Source organism: Vipera berus, assembly GCF_964194415.1.
Source record: "Vipera berus genome assembly, chromosome: 1".
Classification (NCBI taxonomy): domain Eukaryota; kingdom Metazoa; phylum Chordata; class Lepidosauria; order Squamata; family Viperidae; genus Vipera; species Vipera berus.
Genome location: NC_138202.1, coordinates 129,891,966 through 129,912,265, shown reverse-complemented (window position 1 = coordinate 129,912,265; position 20,300 = coordinate 129,891,966). Strand labels below are relative to the sequence as shown.

At 39.1% G+C, this 20,300-nt stretch overlaps 1 protein-coding gene across 1 annotated transcript in view; it reads left to right on the top strand.

Annotated features, from left to right (window-relative positions):
* Positions 1 to 9,701: 9,701 nt before the first annotated feature.
* CLASP1 (cytoplasmic linker associated protein 1) overlaps positions 9,702 to 20,300 on the top strand; it is a 226,423-nt gene continuing 215,824 nt past the window's right edge. The window contains exon 1 of the mRNA XM_081312924.1: positions 9,702 to 9,927. The gene's annotated coding sequence lies outside the window, so the exon portion shown is untranslated. The remainder of the gene's footprint in view (positions 9,928 to 20,300) is intronic.

The window sequence follows — 20,300 nt, the reverse complement described above, 5'->3', positions numbered from 1 at the left end:
GAAATATAAAAAACAACAAAAATTAAAAATACAGTCTGTAAATCAAAATCTAGAATTTAGAGTATTAAGTTTAATAAATTACAAATTTATATTACAAGTATGCTGCAGATACAATTTTGAAAGGGTGCCAATAATTTTGTCCAGCCCATTTTTGGAGTTTTGTTTGACATTATGTCCAATTTGCTTTTTTTCCTCCCTTTTTTTGTTGTGTTCCAATACACACAAAGGGAATAAACCTGTGTATAGCAAAACATGTGTTCCTGCAATACCTTTCTGTGAGAAATACTTGATTTTCTGGAAAAATTTCTGGGGTGCCAACAATTTCGGCCATGACTGTAGTTAGTGGGATATTGCTCTGTGAATTTGTCTAGTCCCCTTTGAAAATGACATATTTTCTATTGTATCCCTTACCTGCCTTCTTTCTGTCTGTAATTTTTCCTTATATAGGAGCTGTTCTTTACATTGCTTGCCCTTTTCCAGCTTCACAATAATTATTGAAGTGCAGAAATAGAAATAGATAATATTCCAAATGCTGTCACACCACAAATTTATATAAGTGAACATGGGCAGTTTCACTGTCTTTTTTAATGATAGACATCTTTATCAAGCATGATTCCAAGATTTCTCTTAATCATTGACAATTGCATCATGATCTGCCCACCATTATCCAAATTGGCAATTCATTATTATTATGAGTCTTTTAATGGTAAATATCCCTAGTTTTTGATAGAGGCCACAGTTCAGACTTCCCAGTGTACATGGCCAACAGGAAAATTCATCCCACCCATCCAGTTGAACATTTAGAAGTTCTTACTTCACAACCAATTATGTTGACAATGCATTCTTAAAGCCACCCACGCTATTGCTATTAAAGTTTTGTAATGAGTAACATTAGGGAATCTAAATGTTTTAGCATTATCTGTAGGTTATTAGATTTTCTTGCATATGACGTACTATTTTGTTTTGATGCCTGTTATCATTGCAGCATCTTAGCTTAGATTGGGTAACTACTGGAACTAATCTTTTTATCTGACTTAGAGCTGCTACATTGTACTTAACAGATTTATTTCATGTCACAAACACAGAATGCCGAATAAGTTTGCATAATCAGACATGAGAAATCCTTTCACTTGTACATTATTCACCTGTACATAATCTAGTTGTACTATGGAAAAGTTTCCAGTATTGCCATCTGCAGGACTCCTATTAAAACCCTTTTTAAAAGCAATCATATCAAGATGTCTTACTTAGAAAGTATGAGTAAAAGGTTTACGTTTTGGAAGTTTATAAAAAGGTGAATCTGTAACTGATGTGAAGAATTGACAACGCAAATATAAATTAATTACATTATATTCAGTATAATGAACACTCCGAGAGCTGGTTTGGAGATTCTCATTCTCATTAACTTTTATTAGATTTCATTGGCCTGTATGTCAATTTTTTTTTCTATGTACCCAGTTCTAAAACGTACTAATCTAAAAAGTGTGCAGATGTTTAGAAAGGAAAACTAGTCTCCATCCTTTAACTTGTTGATACACCAGGGGGCAGCATATTTCACTCCACCAATATTTCATTTATTTTACATCAATATAGTGCTGTTTTTCATTTGCAGTAGAAACAAATCTTTACCATCAAAACCTTTGCATTTTCTCAGTGTAATAACACATTCTATGATGTGAAATGTAGTTTATAATTACAATTGCAATATAGATTTTAAGCTGAAGAATGCCAGTGGTCCTTTATGAAAACAGTTAAATGATGAACAATGAAGCCTTATGTTTGGTGATTTGGCCAAACTTCTGATAATGGATTAATGTAAAGTTGAACTGCACTCACAATATGCATGTTGGAGAAGAAAAAAAGAGAGCCTAAGTTTTCTTGCTCTTTTTCCTTTGCAAGCCAGAGACTTCCTCTGTCATGCTGTTTCAGAGTGTTGTGCCTCAGGTGGTGTTCTAAGGAGTTATAGGGAAAAGGGGAAAATAGTGAAAGTTATTCACCATCTACCTGTTCTTCCCCCACTGCCTCTAGATCCTTTTGGGAGTGAACAGAGCCTATCAGTTTTGAAAGATAATTTCTGAATCCAGCCTTTGCACAGCCATACATCTCATAAAGGTGATTTTGGGCAGCATACAGGGATTAAAAATAACTCAGTAGAAGTCATAAAAGCAATATGTAAAAACAATAACATGTGCCTGGGATCAAAAAAACACTTGTCTTCAATTCAATGCAATTAGACAGTGGGGCTTACTTAACCTCCTGGCCCAGATCCCTGTGGAACATCCAAGTTTTCAGAGGCCTGCAAAAATCCAACGGGGTCAGGCCCATTTGGATTTCTGAGGCAATACTTAACAGAAGCAACAACAGAGAAGGCATTTAATATCACAGAAAGCTGCTAATTTGAGCATTCCACTTTCATCAGGACAGTAATTTAATGTGGCCTTCCAGATATCACTGAACTGCATTTTCAATAGCCAAGCAAATAAAGGGTAACAAGATGCTAGTACTTGTAATTCAGCTATATCCATGTTTAAGATCCCTTCTCTTAAACACATTGGCATCTTGTGTATTCTTGGAAGTGTGTCCTTTCAGGCCTTCATCTTTTTAGTCTTCTAGAGAATATTCTTCCTCCAAGCACTGGGATAGGATGAAGTCAGGGTGAAGTGAGATGAGAATGTGGGCTTCCAACAGAAAAGAGTGTTGTGATACTACATTTTTCTATTTTTTTAAGAAGGGGGAGTTGTTTTATGATTATAATATATTGTTTTATTACATATAAACTGCCCAGAATTGGTTTTAAGATAGGTGACTATACAACTGTTTTACATTGTATTAATAAATAAAGGCCACAGGTTCACAAGTCCTGATATATTCTCAAGTCATCCCATTTTTTCACAGTGTCAAGATGCTAATACAGAACCGGATTGCTCAAGCGTTGACATTAGACTTGCTTTGCTTTAGCGTTTGTTGTGTTGTTCTAATGTAGAATATTAATCTTACTGAACACATAGTTATCTTTGTCTGGAAAAACTGCATTCTTCTGGCAATTGTAAAACCAACAATAATTAATATATTATTATTGCTCAAGCCAGATTTTGAAATAAACTTCAAGGCTTGGAAAGAAATTGATTTGCTGCTTTAGTCTGTAGGGCAGCTGAGGTTTTAAATGCATAGATATTGCCAGCTAAGTGCATGAGCAAAAGCCAGGCACCTTATATTTAACCAAACATAGTTTCCATAGCAAATGGATGGAATGTAGTCTCATTATTTGTTCTTCAGCTTCTGACAAGGAGAGTGCATGTTGACAATTCTGCTCATTGAACTAAAAGGTGTACAAAGTCTTAACTTACAAAAAATATATTCATAAGGCTCTGTAGGTGTCAGAATCCATTTATATCACATTTCATAAATGTATAGGTAGAACAATGTGCTTATTCTGGGGATTCTGCCATCTCTCCGAAGGGGGGGGGGGAGAGGATAGACTTTAGGCATCTTCAAACAACAGGGAACATTTGAACAAAAAAGGAAGCAATAACCATAAAACCAAGGAGAGTTCCCTTTCCCATGGAAGGGCCTGACATCTGACCAAATGGATGGGGGGGGGGCTGAAATGGGAATGCTTTATATAGGATTGAAATGTAACTTTGTTAGATTCCGTCTTGTATTGCCACAATCGATTCCATCCTAGTAAACATTTTCCTTTTGGACTAAACTTGCATCCAAGAGTTCTTATTTCCTAAGATGTGGATTGAGGTGGGTCCTGACAGTAGGATTTACTTTACAAAACAGCACTTTTAGAATTGGTATAAGTAGCACAATTGTTAAGACTGGGAGAATGATGAAATATATTTAGAGTAAGGTCGCCAGTCTTATGAAGGCTTTGGTGTTCTTAACAGGTACAGTATATGACACACAGAAATTGAATAAATTATGATCTCCCTCATTATTATTACCATTTGGATCTTCCAACTTTACTAGTGTATTATGAACTTCAATTTGTAAAAGTACCTGATAGGCAGACACCCCATATGTGATATATTTTTGCCATAGCGATGTAGGGCAAGAAATAAAATTTCACCAATTCAATTAGGCAAAAAAACAAACATGCCCTAGTAATCCTAGGTATGATATAAAGAAGCCAACACTCCAGAAGACAGGCTTAAGATACAGGAGGATCTGGACAGACTTGAATATTGGGTGCTATCTAACAAAATGAAATTCAATGGTGAAAAAATAAGGTTCTACATTTAGGCAAGAAAACCCAAATGTACAAGAATAGTATAGGTGGTACCTTGCTCAATAGTAGTAATTGTGAGAGGGATCTTGAAGTCCTGGTGGACAATCACTTAAATATGAGCCAGCAGTGTGCTGCACCTGCCAAAAAACCCAACACAATGCTAGGCTGCATTAACAGAGGGATAGAATCAAGATCACGTGAAGTGTTAATACCACTTTACAATGCCTTGGTAAGGCCACACTTGGAATACTGCATCCAGTTTTGGACACAATGATGTAAAAAAGATATTGAGACTCTAGAAAGAGTAAGAGAAGAGCAACAAAGATGATTAGGGGACTGGAGGAATGGTTGCTGGAATTGGGTATGTGTAGTTTAACGAAGAGAAGGGTGAGGGGTGACATGATAGCCGTGTTCCAATATCTCAGGGGCTGCCACAAAGAAGAGGGAGTCAAGCTATTCTCCAAAGCACTTGAAGGCAGGACAAGAAGCAACGGATGGAAACTAGTCAAGGAGAGAAGCAACCTAGAACTAAGGAGAAACTTCCTGACAGTTAGAACAATTAATCAGTGGAACAACCTGCCTCCAGAAGCGGTAAATGCTCCAACAATGAAAGTTTTTAAGAAGAGACTGGACAGCCATTTGTCTGAAATGGTATAGGGTTTCCTGCCTGAGCAGGGGGCTGGACTAGATGATCTCCAAGGTCCTTTCAAACATTATTATTATCATCATCATTATCATTGTTTCAAACAACTGGACATTAAGTTCAGAACTCTGGACATTTTTGAAAAACAGTGATGGAAAATCTGGGGTCCAAGGGTTCAGTAAGTTTGAAGGCTGCAGAACGCCATATGACAGGGTACACCCCGAATAAGGAGGGAAATCACAATAATGAGCTTGCCAAGGCTACCTATTGGGTTCATAGGTCATGTCAAGCTGTAAGTAGATTGCTTGGTCTTGGCTTTAGCATGCTTTATGAACCCTATCAATTATGTCTTAGTTAATTATGGTTAAATACCCAAAGCTGATAATGTGTAAATCCAGCCATATTCTTGTCACATTCCTATTCATTGGTAAAACTTCCAGATAGTTTCTAAAGGAATCACTTGAAGCTATTTCTGATACAAGAGGGTTTTTTTTTAAAAGGGAAGAATCAGAGATTAGTGAGAGAAGCATTTCCTTCCCATCCATTTCTCCCCTCCCATAAATACATGGAGCTTGTAAAACAGCTTCCATTTACTTACTATTTAAAGACTTGCCTGAAGCTAGGGAGAGTTTTTAAATCTAGTTAGCTGCTGACAGGAGATAATAGCTGAGTTCATTGTTGTTAATCACATTGCTGAATGAACTGTACTTGTCTAGATTCTACATTTATGCAAGCCACTCTAACCACACCATTTTAAGATGGTTAAAATTGGGAAACACTGCATGAAATTGTAAGGTGCTGTATAGGTGCTGGTGATGACCTATAAAGCCCCAAATGGCGAGGGTCCGGGATATTTGAGGGAACACCTGCTGCCAGCATCAAGTTCCCTTCGTCCAGTGCGCTCCCACAGGGAGGGTCTCCTCAGGGTGCCGCTGGTTAAAGACTGCCGGCGGGTAACACCCAGGGGTAGGGCCTTCTCAGTGAGTGCGCCTGCCCTGTGGAACCAGCTGCCTGCGGAGCTTAGGACTGCCCCCAACCTCCGTTCATTCCGCCAGGACCTGAAGACCTGGCTCTTCGAGCTCTCTGGCCCAGGCTGAGAATATTTTTAATTTTAATTTTAACTGGGTTTTAATTTTCTCAGGGTTCTATTTAATCTCTTTTAATTTTGTTTTAACGTTTTTTAAATGCCCTGTAAACCGCCCTGAGTCCTTCGGGAAAGGGCGGTATATAAATCTAAATAAATAAATAAATAAATAAGTATATAAACCATAAGGGCTACGTTCATCCAACAAGCTAAGCCAATTGTGACTTGTTTGTTTTGTATGAATACAGGCAATAAGACCTTTTGCCTTTTGATATAGGTAGGTGGGTCCCGATCCTGGGGAATGGGATGCAGTTCTGGGACAATATTGGGAAGTCTACTGAAAAGAATGGAACTTGAACAAGAAGCCAGTGAGCTAGATGGGAGTTCACGCCTGACTGTATTTTTATGAGGCAAGAATATTTTAATATTATCATTCTCTATTTGACAAAGTACTCAGGCAATTTGATTTGTTTTATGTACAGTTGTTATTATCAGGCCAGTTTGATTCCGTTTCTATGAACAGTGGAAGTTCTGTTCCACTGTCTGGGAAAGCAGACAACTTTGATCATATCAATGACTTAGTCCCAAACTGTTTTACTTTTGTTTCATCCACTGTTGGATTCTGGTTAAGTGATTGTGATAATGGTATATACGTATGAGCTAGATGCAAAACTGCAGCAAGCTGGAAGCTCTCCTTACACTTCATAGAATAAAAAGGTTGGTTAAACATAAGCAAATAAATTATGGGGATGTCTGAGATCAAAAATCTTCAAAGACACAGATTAATTATATGTATATATTTTGCCACATCTCATAATTCACATATTTTTCAGCCATATTAAAGGTAGTCCTAGTTATAGCCACAACTTAGCCCAAAATTTCCATTGCTAAGTAATACAGTTCTACCCCATTTTATGGCCTTTCTTGCCATAGTTGTTAGGTGAATCATGGCAGTTGTTAAGTTAGTAACATTAAGTTAAATGATTGTGGCTTCTCCATTGACTTCACTTGTCAGAAGGTTGTAAAAGGTGATTACATGACCCCGGACACTGCAACCAACATACATATGAGTCAGTTGCCAAGCATCTGGATTATGATCATGTGATCATGGGGATGCTGCATTGATCATGAGAAAAATGGTCATAGGTCACTTTCATCAGTGACATTTAACTTTGAACAGTCACTAAATGAATAGTAGTAAGTCAAGGATTACCTGTATTACAATAAAAACTCAGGATAAAATGAAGTCCTTCAAAAATGTATTTGGACCAAGATGTTCAAATGTTCTATTTGTAACATGCTATACACCAAGGACTCTACAGAGGAAGCTATATCTTTTAATTTTTGGAGAAGATAAGACTTCTATGCAGTTCCAGTACTATAAACTCAGAAGGGAAAACTTTGCATCTTCTTACATGTCAGTGTAAAAAGCAGCTTTTCTAAGTATTTCTCCAGTGCAGTTGAAGACTCAAAAACATTACCTCACTAGTAACCTAAAAAGTTTAGGTGAGAGAAAAAAAATTGTGGGTACTGTTATTGTTTTAAGCACAATGCGCATCCAACTGAGTGAAAAAAAGCTGCAGTTATTTAATCTAAGAGAATGACGTCAGCAAAGCTTTTCTCCGCTCTTGAAGGTTATAAGCCCCTCGAATTTCTCCTTCAAGAACTTGAAAAAAAAGGAAGAACTCCCACGTCTTGGGAATTGGAATGAATTATAGTCATACAACTGCTATCTATTGTAGAATCAAGTCCTAGTCATTAATGTAAACTGAAATCCACTTCTGTGTTGCCTAATGCAATAATTTGTGCTTAAATTGTAAGCCACCCTGAGTCTTCGGAGAAGGGCGGATATAAATGGGATTAAAATAAATAAATAAATAAATAAATAATCAGTTTCTTGCACCTGGCAACTAGAAACTGCCATGATAAAAAGGTATAATGACATGAGATGCCTAATACGGAAGGATTTTGTAGTTACTTCTTGTTGTGACCAGCTTTCCATCTCTTGCAAGGAGGAAGAGAAGGTAGTGGTGGAATGTTAACTGGCTGCTGATTTTTGTGCTTTCCCGCTGGTCAGCTGAAGGGAGCATTGGTTGCCTCATGGAGAGTGAGCAACCACATTTGAAAATGACTGTTTGAGAATAGGCATATGAAACTGGTTGCTGTATGAAAATTCCCATAGGGAAGGAAGGACATTTTGATTGTTCTGTCAGGAAATTTCTCCTTCGTTCTAGGTTGGATGAGAAATAAAATGATTAAAGAGAAAGCTTTTTTTTTAAAAAAACGATGCAGCAGAAATGTAATTAAAATAATTCTATCACTACAAAAAAGAGAAAGCAAGATACATTAAGGTTATACTGTTTATGGAAATTTTAGGTTAGCAAAACATGAAATTATAGAAACACTAAATAAATTTGAAAAGGATTTTAAAAAAGAAACACGATTTCCAATCCACTGTGAACTCTACCCAGACCCTTACATGACATAAACTTCTATTTAGGATCTGTTCTTATGCCAAGAAAGTTTCTTCAACTGACTGAAATCAGACTTGCCACTTACCACGTGTTATAATTCTGTAATATTTATGTAACTTTCTTGATTAATATTAGTTTTCCCATCAGGCAAAAACTTTGGGACATGAGATTTTATTACTAGATTATATCAATAGGAACAAGAGAATCTGACCTATCGAGAAGGGAAAATGCATGATCTTCCAAGAGCTATTGAACTCCAATTTTCTTGCAATTATGGAATTTACGGATGAGCAAACAAAAAAAAAAATAGTATTACATGGCACAACTCTTTTCATTTCTCGAATACTTTTAAGGCAGCGACAATAAAATAGGCCTGACGTTGAAAACAAGCTTTGCTCGTAATTCAAATTTGAAATCATTAAGCGGTTTATAAAATGAACGTATAACCTCAAATACCGACTACTTCAGGGGTCGGCAACCTCGGCTCTTTTATGACTCGTGGACTTCAACTCCCAGAATTCCTGAGCCAGCTGGCTCAGGAATTCTGGGAGTTGAAGTCCACGAGTCATAAAAGAGCCGAGGTTGCCGACCCCTGGACTACTTTATAAGCGCGCCCTGCCTTCTTGGTGCCTTTTCATAACCTTTAACCCCGGAAGGAAAGCTAATCACACTTTTAGCCTCCATTCCCTAAGCACCCTTCCGCCTTCACGCAGTCCCCCCCCCCCGGGTAAGAGTACTAATGGAAGGTATGCAGCAGTCCGTTTTGCCCTATACACCATTAAGGCACACGTCTCGTTGACGCATGCGCATTCCACGCGCTGAGATCATCGCTCCAGCCGTGCTTCAAAATCCCCCCCCCCTCCGTATCGTTCTGATCGGATTCCGTCATCGTAGATAGGTTCGCTCGTTCTCTTTTAGCCTATTTTTGACGTGGGGAACTTGGGCCTAGTAAATCTCGACGGGAAAAAAATTCATACAACTATTAGGAAGCGGGAAAAACCGAAAAACAAAACAAAAACAAAACCCTGCACCTCTGCTGCCGCCTAATACACAGTCGGAGGTTCACAACCAAGCTCTTATGGCCTGAGCGAAGGCAGGCCAGCGCATGCGTGATTATCATTAGAAGCGCCAGGAGTACGAAGCGCATGCTCACTGAGGGGTTGTTTTTTTGGGGGACTCTGGCCTATTGCGCATGCCCGTCACCGGTCCGCTCCGTCTTTCCAGCCAGTGCGAAGTGCGCCTGCGTAACAGCGCTTCCATTCTTACCAAGCCCAATCTGCAGTTTTATCAGCAACACAGGGGCGGAGGAAAGCATCAGCCATGCATTGCAGTTGCAGCGGGAGCAACAGAGGCATCGGCGGCGGGAGCAGCACGGATTAAACACGTCTGGGGCTCCCGTTCGTCTGAATGTCTCTTCCAGGTCGTGCAGGGCTCCAGATAGCTTTGCACCCACCTCCAGTGTTAGCACCGCCGCCATCGCCATCGCCGCCAGGTAGTCGATCCCCCCCCCCCACCACACACACACCCTCCCCGGCGCTTGCACTGTCATGTTGCATGGACTTTCTGCATGGGTGGGTGGAGGACTTGGGTGCTTGGGGGAGGGGAAAGCGACGGCCGGAGGGGGGGGGAGGAGATGTGCAGGACGGAGGGGGGAAGGGAGCATTGTTTGGCTGTGCGTGTGTGCAGGGCTGATGAGCAGAGAGGGGGATCTGGTTCAGGGGTGTAGGATCTAGCAGGCAGGCAGGCAGAAGTGCGGGCACTCCTCGGATCTTGTTGCCCGCCTCGTTCATCTCGCGAAGGTCACGGTTTGATTTTGCTTGAGATGCGGGAGAAGGAGAAGAAAGATCGGAAGCGCCTGCACAATGGGCGGGCAGGGTAAGGAACAACTCTTTTCAGAAAGTGATCTGGGGGGCGGGGGTTTTTTCCCCCCCTGCCGATCCTCCTTTCCTTGGGATGATTTGTGCGAGAACAAAGCAAACCCGTTCGGTCTAACTGCATATCTACAGGCCGGCGGAAAGTGGGTTGGGTGAGCTACTGTCTCTCGTCTCTTATGTGTGTTTTTCTGTCTTCGATCTAAATGGGGAGAGAGAGAGAGAGAGAGTTGCCGGAAAAGTGCAGCTTTTGTTTTATCTCTGCCACTCCCTATTGTCTTTAAATCAGAGATTCTGATTTGTACTACGGCCATATAAAATTGTAAATTGTATCATTTCACTCTTCCTGCCGGATCTCTTTCCTTAACTGATTTTTGGGCATTCGGGTTTTGATGTCAGCTTCCCTCTCGAAAATGTGATCGCATTTCTGCAACAGTCTCTTTAAATTGGCTCTTTGTGCATCTGTGTGTATAAACTTAACTGGGATTTGTTATCTGGATGCAAAATGAAGCTGTTTAATATTTCGTGGAGTTATTTCACTACACTTGTTTAAATGATGTGAGGTTATGAGTAGTGCTTAAATATTCTAAGATGCTGAAGGAAAACAGTTTGTAAAGAATTTAGTTTGAGTACACCTAAATAATTTACAGATTGTTGGACTTGCACCATTTCTCTTAAACATCAGTGGTATCATTATTTCATTTGCCCTTTCCAGATGGTGACTTTATCTTGCAGTAAGTGTCCAAGTTCTATAGTTGATTATATGCCATCAAATCATTGTTGATTCTTAGAGAACACATAGAGGATGATCTGTTCCTGACTTGGCCCTTCAGGTCTACCAGTAGTGTAATTATCAAGTTATCAAATTATTCAATCAAGTTCATCCATTTTTTGGGTTGTCATTCCCATCTCTTTCTTTCTATCTTTCTCAGTATTCCAGATTTCTCAAAAGAAGTAGGTCTTCTCACATCCAAAGTACAATAATTTGAGTCTGATGCTTTGTGTCTCAAGAATTTTGGGTTGATTTTTTTCTCTTGACCTGTTTGATTTCTTGGCTACTCATGGTATTCTTTGGAATCTTCTCCAATATCAAAGTTCAAAAGCATTGATATTCTTTTCCATCCTGCATCTTCAGAGTTGAACTTCTGCTTCCATAGAGTGTGACATGGAAAACCAATGCCTGCTCAGTCCTAATCTTTGTAAACATACACATATCTTGGCATCTGAATATCTTTTAATTGCTCCCTAACAAGTGCCGGCTTGCAGTATATTTCTTGGTTATTAGTTCTGTTATTGTCATAGATGCTCTTAAAAGAAGTTAGGACCACTGTATGATTACTTTAGGTTATAAGGGTGGTTGGATTACCTGTTGTAGTTAGCTTGGTCTTCTTTATATTTAAGTGTAATCCCATTCTTTTCACTGTGTCTTTGATTTTCATTACTGTAATATTTTCATTTACCAGAATAGTATTAATGCCATAGCAGACGGTGGATTATTGACTTTCCTTCATCCATCTTAAAAACATGCTCATCCTTAAGTCCAGCCTCCTTCAATATATACTTAGCATACAGATTAAATCAATAGAATAGAATAGAATACATCCCTTGGTGATCTGGAACCATTCTGCTTCACTATTTTCCATCTGGACCATGGCTTCCTGTCTTGTGTATAAATTTTGCATGAGGACAATGAAACAGTCTGGGATTCCTATTTTCTTAAGAACATTTTAAAACCTCTTGTGATACCTCTTGCTTGCTCTTCAGCCTTTCTATAGCCAGTTCAAACCTCTGGCATGTACCACTGTAACCTGCATCAGATGATCCTAGGTTTTATTTTCCTAGTATGTGGAATTAAGGATATCACACCATGGTTTCCACATTATTTTAAATCTAATTTCTTTGATACTGTATGTAGACTGACCTCTTCCAATCATTCGTTACTGTGTAATTCTCCAGATTTGCTGACATAGTTAGATTAGCCTATTTATTGATTCTCCTGTCGCTTGCCATATTTGTGTAGATATTCCAATTTCTGTAAACTTTCAACTTGGTAATAACCAGAATGCTGATCTAATTTCACGTTCTGGTATTACAGTTCTTACAATTCTTCTATTTCTTAGAGAAATTTTTTAAGGATCTTGGATCTTGTTTGTACTGCATAGAATTTCAGTATTCTCCTTCCATCTTTGTTTAGCCTTTGAATCAGTTACTGTCTGTTCACTGGTGTCCTTTATTATATCAGTTCAAGGTTGGCACATCTTCCTCACGTTCAAAGATCTTTTGGAAAGCCTTCCTTGTTTTTCTGTTTCTGTTTTCGTCGTTGAGGTTTTTACAGAAGTCATTGAAATATTGCTCCTTGTCTCTTCTATCAGCTCCCTGACATTGTTTCTTAAATTCCTTCCTGAGATCTTTTTGGCTTTGGTTTCTCCTTGGTAATTTCTAGCATTTGTTCTGCTATCTAGTTTTTTGTTTGTTTTTGGTGCCTTGTTTTGGGGGAGTCTCTTTTCGCAGTTAAACCTGAGCAACTACTTTGATTTCATTCCATAGTTTATCTGGTTCTCTATATATGAGATTCAGGGTTTCAAAGCAATTGCTGATGTTCTCCTTGAAAATGGGTGGATACATGCTCCAAGATCATATGATGGAAACCCATTGGCTTCCTTCTTTAACTTGGAACAGGAACAGTTTGTGATCTGTTCCACAGTCACCACCTGGCCATGTTTCTGATGCTAAAATTGAGGTCTTCTACTTTCTTCCATCAGTAATACAAGCAACTTGGTTTCTGTGTACTCTGGTGATAACTATATATATAGGCATTATTTTGGTTTTCATAAGACTGTTAGCAACAAATACATGACTGACAGAGATTGATAAATCATTTTCATGCTTCATTTCTGTTTCTTAGTCCATATAGTCCAGCTACATTTTTCTTCATATTTTCACCAAAACATCTTGCTTGCTTGTTCTGTCTTATTTCAGATTGAACTTTCTTCTGCATCAGCGGTTGGAACACATATTTGGATAACCATTATACAAAAAAGTTGCCCGTGAATCTAATTTATATTATTCAATCATTGATTGCATTGTTTGCAAATACTGTCTTTGGCATTTTTCCCCTATTATGAAAGCAACACATTCACTGTTTTTCACATCCCAGGTATTAAATAGTATGATCTTCTGACTGAAATTGTCTCATTCCAGCATTTCCATTCATTGATGCCTAAGATATCAATGCATAATCAATAAATTTAATATCTCACGATGTTGAGCTTTTCCATGTTCATGCTTCTTATATACTATGCTCCCACTACAATTCTCTTTTTGCAGCTTCAGGTTTTCTTTTCCTGCATGGCAATATCAGCAACTAGATATCCCAAGGATTTAATCCAGCCACATCATAAACATATTGATACTATGAAAATCTTCAGCTCTATAGCATATTGAGTGGTATCCAACCCAAGGGGCTGGTACTATACCATCAATCATTTTGTCTTGTCTGTAGTTTTCTCGATAAAACTTAGGAGTGGTTTACCATTGCCTCCTTCTGTACAATATAAAATGATACCTGCATAACTGCAGTTGGGCAATTATAACATATCTCTGTATCAACAATATTTGTATTTTCAAGTAGTAGCTGTACATGAGGGATCTCTGATGATCTCTTAACAAGTTGATGTCTTCCAAGTGTTTGTATTATAATTCATAATCCTTGATCACTGAATATGTGGCCTGGTCTTCTGGGGAATCGAATCTAAAAATCTGAAAGAATGACATAGCGTATCATGGTGTCTGCTAGTATGTCACTTTTTGAAATCATCATTTCTTACTTTTCATGTCTTCTTAAACCACATTATCTCAAAATGATGAGATTCTTTCTTTGTATGTTTCTTTCAACAACAGCGTTTACATGACAATGAAATTCATACCTTAGCTAACTTTCAAGACCACAGCCTTCTGTGTCATAAAAGTATAGTAACTTATTAGTAAGAATGTATTTGAAGATAAACAGTTAATTAAAGTCAGCTATATGTGTAACTTTGTCAGTAATATATGACAAGTTATTTTACGTGCTGTGGACATGTTTGAATATTTTTTTTCATTATCTTTCATTTTCTCATTATCAAAAATGAAAGACAAGTCCTGCTGCCATATATTTTTGGAAACCTTTTTAAGTGATTGAATGATTGCTTCTTGAAAGTATACTTTTATTTATTATTGAAGTAATGGATAATACATTCTTATGTTTAAATGAATGCTTTGATGCTTTAATATAATAATCACTGCATTAGTTTTATCCTATGCACATATCCTACTTTTATGTTTTAAAAATATGAGCATGGACTGGATCCATACTTTAGATTTGTACACTTAAAAATGTTATCTGATTAGCCATGACTAAATCAAGTCACCTTGATTGTAATAACCTGCTAAATATAAGAACGTCTGAATCTATATTATAGTTTCCCCTCAGTAAGTCTTATCTGAATTCTAGAAAAAAACTAAGGCATCCCTTGTCCTTTAGTACATATTGATTGGATAGCATGTTATTCCAAAGTAGGTTTAGACTTCATTAGATGTATACATTCGTTTCTTACTTGCTCAAAACAATAGACTTTTTTGGGAGAAAGCGGAGTTGCCCTATCTATAGTTCTTCCTGCATAAGTTGGATCATCAATAGGATTGGGTTATGATTCTGTACTGTACTTTCACTTTTGCTAGTTTCACTTTTGCTAGTTTCAGACATATTGTTTCTGTTAGTTGCTAGGCTCTGCAAGGAGTAGAGATAAGGCATGTGTGGAGGGGTTTGTATCTTGATAGTGAAAGCTATATTTTAAGACATAAAATATACAGTGCTGCTGGGAGGAATTTTTGAAATTTAAGAAACAGGTTGTCAAGTGTTTTGATTATGGAGTGAAATTGATCAACTGCTTGATTTGGTGTAGTAGTAGCTTCAATTCTGTATTTGGCTTGGAGAATGCTAAGCAGAAAATCAATTTCATTGTCACTGAATTCATTTAGATACATGAATTTTTAAAGATGTCTTTCCTGAACACAATCCTCACTGGATATGTTGCACTTAATGCCCCATCTTCCCCTGTACCATAGCAGAACAGATAGGAAAGGTTCAGTTGTTAGGACAAAGTGTTACAGTCTTGTACAGGTGGGTATTAAAATGTATGTGTGTGGATTTTATTTTTAGTGATATCAGTTTTAATAATAATAATAATAATAATAATAATAATAATAATAATAATAATAATAATAATAATAATAATAATAATTATTATTATTTTTATATACCGCCCTTCTCCCGAAGGACTCAGGGCAGTGAACAGGGCCCTGTTAGTGATATAAATCACCTGAGTAAATAAAAGTCAATCTCAGAAATTAGAATTGTGTAACTGTTCCATTGGTAGAGGACAGGAAGGCCTGGAGGAATGTTGTCCATGCGGTCGCAATGGGTCCGACACGACTTTGCAACTAACAACAACAACAAAACTGTTCCATAAACCCTGAGATGTGGGAAGGAAATTATTTAAAGGAGATTCTTTGGTTTTCAAAGTCAGCAATGGTTTCATTAATGATTGCCTGGAAAAATCTACATTTTATATTGTTTCCATAAGTGATTTAGCCAAAAAAAAAATAGCCCTATTGATTTAGAGCATGCATGTTTTTGGGGAAAGACCAGTTGAGCCAAATTTTTATGTACAATTACAGGGAAATTCTCAGGAAACTAATTAGTGACTAATTATACAAACTTGCTTTCTTCGATACTGTGACAGAGGAGCATCTTGAGACCTAAATGGCAAGGAGGCTTAATTATATAATGGAAAATAACAGTGATGGAACACATTGGTTGCATTAGCACGACACAACTACAATAACTGAGTCTATCACCATTCTCAAGTACCATGACTTTTCCAGTGATCCAGTGGCAGGCAACTGCTGAAAGCTGAATCTGTCCTCGTTAAGTACAGAGTAACCGTCCAAAGTAGCATTCCAGCTTCCTTTTGGTTTGACAAGTTCTCTCACCCCAGAATTCAAACAATGTTAAAATACATGATAACTTGATCAGGGTTACAGCAAATGGAGCCTCATTCAGAGCCAGAGGGAATGGGAATATTCACTGGGTAGAAAACTGAAAATATACCATAAAGATCAAATGCCTGCAGTGGTGGCTGCTCTAGACTCTCTATCTCTATGTCTCTGTGTTTTCAGAGGCTGGAAAGAAATGCAAACCACAGGTTAACCCTGTCTTTTATAGTTTTGATACTTTAGATTTTTGGGGGAAGCATGATCCTAACTCAGAAAGGAACAACTGATTGGGTTTACATGACCCAAGAGGTATTTAACTAACTTTCTTTAAAAAATGGATTGTAGCCACACTGTGAACTTTATCATCCTTAATTGTCCAAAGATTGCTGATTCTATTATACTTTTTCCTTGCTATCTCTCATGCCAGGAAATGCGTCACGGAACATGTCAATGCAACCATTTAATTTTAAGTTTGTCCTTTTTTTTCAGATTCCTTTGGATCACTGTGGTCCAGGGATGGGGAATCATTTCTAGCTCCTGTCTGTAATGTTAGAGACCACAATAAGGCAGCAATGAACAGAGCTACTGCTGGAATGTGCCTTTCTGTCTCAGTCAATTTATACATATGTTGTCATAGACTCTCACACAATTCTTGGGATTACATCTTTCATTACCTTTTCAGCTGAGAAGGATCATTTTCTTTTCCCAGACTGGAAAAAGTTTCCTTTCTCAGCACATGTCAGAATGGGCCTACTGAAGACTCATGCCTTATGCCTTATAATGAGGGGCACCCACAATTTTCTGTGTTGCTACATCCTGTGAGGTCATGCCTGTACGTTTATTATGACTGTTTATGATCCTCCTAGCAGTTCTCAAGCTGCAGCACCCCAGAATGCCACAGAAAGCTCACTAATTTTAAGTAGTCAAATATACCAGCATTTTGGGATATTTGAGATATTTTGATTTTACTGTGGTTCCCCTGGGATGCTGCAGTGCACGGTTAGGAGACTGCAGGCTTAGAATATTGTTTAAGCAAAGCACTTGTAATCTGTAAATGATACTTTATAGATTAGCTACTAAGCCTTGGCACAACATGCAAACGCTAATCTAGCCAGATTAGTCAATTCCTCTAGTTAACAAAATCTTGGTTTGGCCTGCTCTGTCAATGACCCCATGGAAGTCATTGTCACATGGGATTGCTTTGAGGACCAGTCTCCCTAGAATGAAGCAGTGGGAGAGGGATCGTGAAACAGTTCCCAGAAATAAAGGAGATCGGAAAAGGTAATCCTTTTTCTCTCCTTCAGTGCTACAACAGGAGGACTGGATAGCTTCTCATCTCCTACAGAATGGATGGAGTAAATGCAGTTGGCTGTAGATTTCCCCCCACCCCTCCTTCTGCCATCATCATTTATAAATTGCTGTAACTACAAGTGCATGCAGTTGGAACAATGATCAGTTCTTCTACTTACTCAAGTTTGCTTAATCCTCTCTTGTTTATTTTGTATGCCTGTTTCAGTCTGTGCTGTAATCTCCTAGGGAAAGAGCCTAATATAATAGTGATTTCTAAGGACAATATAAATCCTAGACAGTACTCCATAGCTATGTAGATACATAGTCAATAGAAAAGTAAACATAGCTGATAATTTATTGAAAATAGAATAAGCAGCTGCTGGGATATTTTTCTACAGATATCTGACAAACTTTTTTTATCCTGCTATTTAGTGACGCGGTGGCTCAGTGGGTTAGGACGCTGAGCTTGCCGATCAGAAGGTCGGCAGTTTGGCGGGTCGAATCCCAAGTGCCGCATAACAGAGTGAGCGCCTGTTACTCGTCCGAGCTTCTGCCAACCTAGCAGTTCGAAAGCACGTAAAAAAAATGCAAGTAGAAAAATAGGGACCACTACGGTGGGAAGGTAACAGCATTCCGTGCGCCTTTGGCGTCCAGTCATGCCGGCCACATGACCACGGAGACGTCCTTGGACAAGCGCTGGCTCTTCGGCTTTGAAATGGAGATGAGCATCGGCCCCTAGAGTGGGAAATGACTAGCACGCATGTGCAGGGGAACCTTTACCTTTACCTTTAGGATATTTTTCTACAGATATCTGACAAACTTTTTTATCCTGCTATTTAGTGCTTCAGTAGTAAGGATTTGTTTTTGATTTGAAAGCTTGAAGGTCCTCAAGAATCAAGAGATCAGTTGGAGAAATGACATGGAATGATTCCATGCAGCATTTGAAGATAATGCTGTTATATTGGGTATATCCAGTGAACTGTCTGGGACAATCCTGCACTCCATTTACACTCCTAAAATGATGTTTACAAGAGGAGAACTTAAATACATGCAACGTTAGGTGCATTGATTTTCACATGAGCCATCTCTTTGCATTATTAAGGTCCTGGTTGCTGTGGAATTCTGTGCGTATATATCTGTATATGCAAAGACTTCTGTATTGGCATAAATGATGTCATTTATGTGATGTTGGTAGTGGAATGGACTTACCCAGGTCCCTTATATAGTCAACATTTTAGATTTAATTACAATCAGATATGGGCAGTATGGTAAGTAGTGGGTGAGCAGCCAGAATACTACTTGGAATTGAGAATTACTATATGAGATGTTAGCAATCTGTGATGCTGATCTTTGAATTTATTTATTTATTTATTTATTTTATTGGATTTGTATACCGCCCTATTCCCTTAGGACTCAGGGCGGTTTACAGGGCAGTTAAAACCATGAATACAAAAAATTAAAAACAATTAAAACAATTAAATTAAATTCAAGCCCCAAGAGTAAATCTAAAACCCAGTTAAATTAACAACCCCACAGTCTGGACCAAACAGATCGAAGAGCCAAGTTTTCAGGTCCCGGCGAAATGAGCGAAGGTCGGGGGCAGTCCTAATTTCTGTGGGTAGTTGGTTCCATAGGGCAGGTGCACCCACAGAGAATGCCCTTCCCCTGGGAATAACCCGCCAGCATTCATTAACCAGCGGTACCCTGAGAAGGCCCACCCTGTGGGGGCGCACAGGACGATGGGAAGATGATGCCGGCAGCAGGTGTTCCCTTAGATAGTCCGGACCCAAGCCATTTAGGGCTTTATAGGTCATTACCAGCACCTTGAATCTCACCCGGAGGGCAACTGGAAGCCAATGCAGCTCACGGAGAAGAGGTGTTACATGGTAGTATTGGGAAGCTCCCATCAAAACTCACGCGGCTGAATTCTGCACCAGTTGAAGCCTTCGGGTGGTCCTCAAGGGCAGCCCCATGTAGAGGGCATTCCAGTAGTCTAACTGGGAGGTCACGAGCGCATGAGTGACTGTACGTAGAGCATCTCGGTCCAGATAGGGACGCAACTGGCGCACCAGGCGAATCTGGGCAAAAGCCCCCCTGGTCACAGCTCCTATATGATCTTCCAAACTGAGCCATGAATCCAGGAGGACTCCCAAGTTGCGAGCCCTATCAACGGGGGGCAATACCTCATCCCCTATTGTTAATGATGGAGAAGGCTGGTCAGCCCGAGATGCCGGTATGAACAGCCACTCAGTCTTGTCAGGATTGCGACGGAGCCTGTTTCTCCCCATCCAAACCCGGACCGCCTCCAGGCAACGGGACATCACAGTGAGGGCATCACTGGGTTGGGTCGGGGTGGAAAGAAAAAGTTGGGTATCATCAGCGTACTGGTGATACCCCACCCTGAAACCATGAACCTTGGTGGAGCAGTGGGCTAATGCCTCCTTAAGTAACACCAGCTGCCTGCAATTAGTGCAGGTTCGCATCCCACCAGGCTCAAGGTTGACTCAGCCTTCCATCCTTCCGAGGTAGGTAAAATGAGGACCCAGATTGTTGGGGGCAATTAAGCTGACTTTGTAATAATGCCGCTTGGGGGGTGTATGAAAGCCCTAATAAGCAGGCATATACATAGAATGAAGGCTACTGCTAAGTTTGTAAGCCGCCCTGAGTC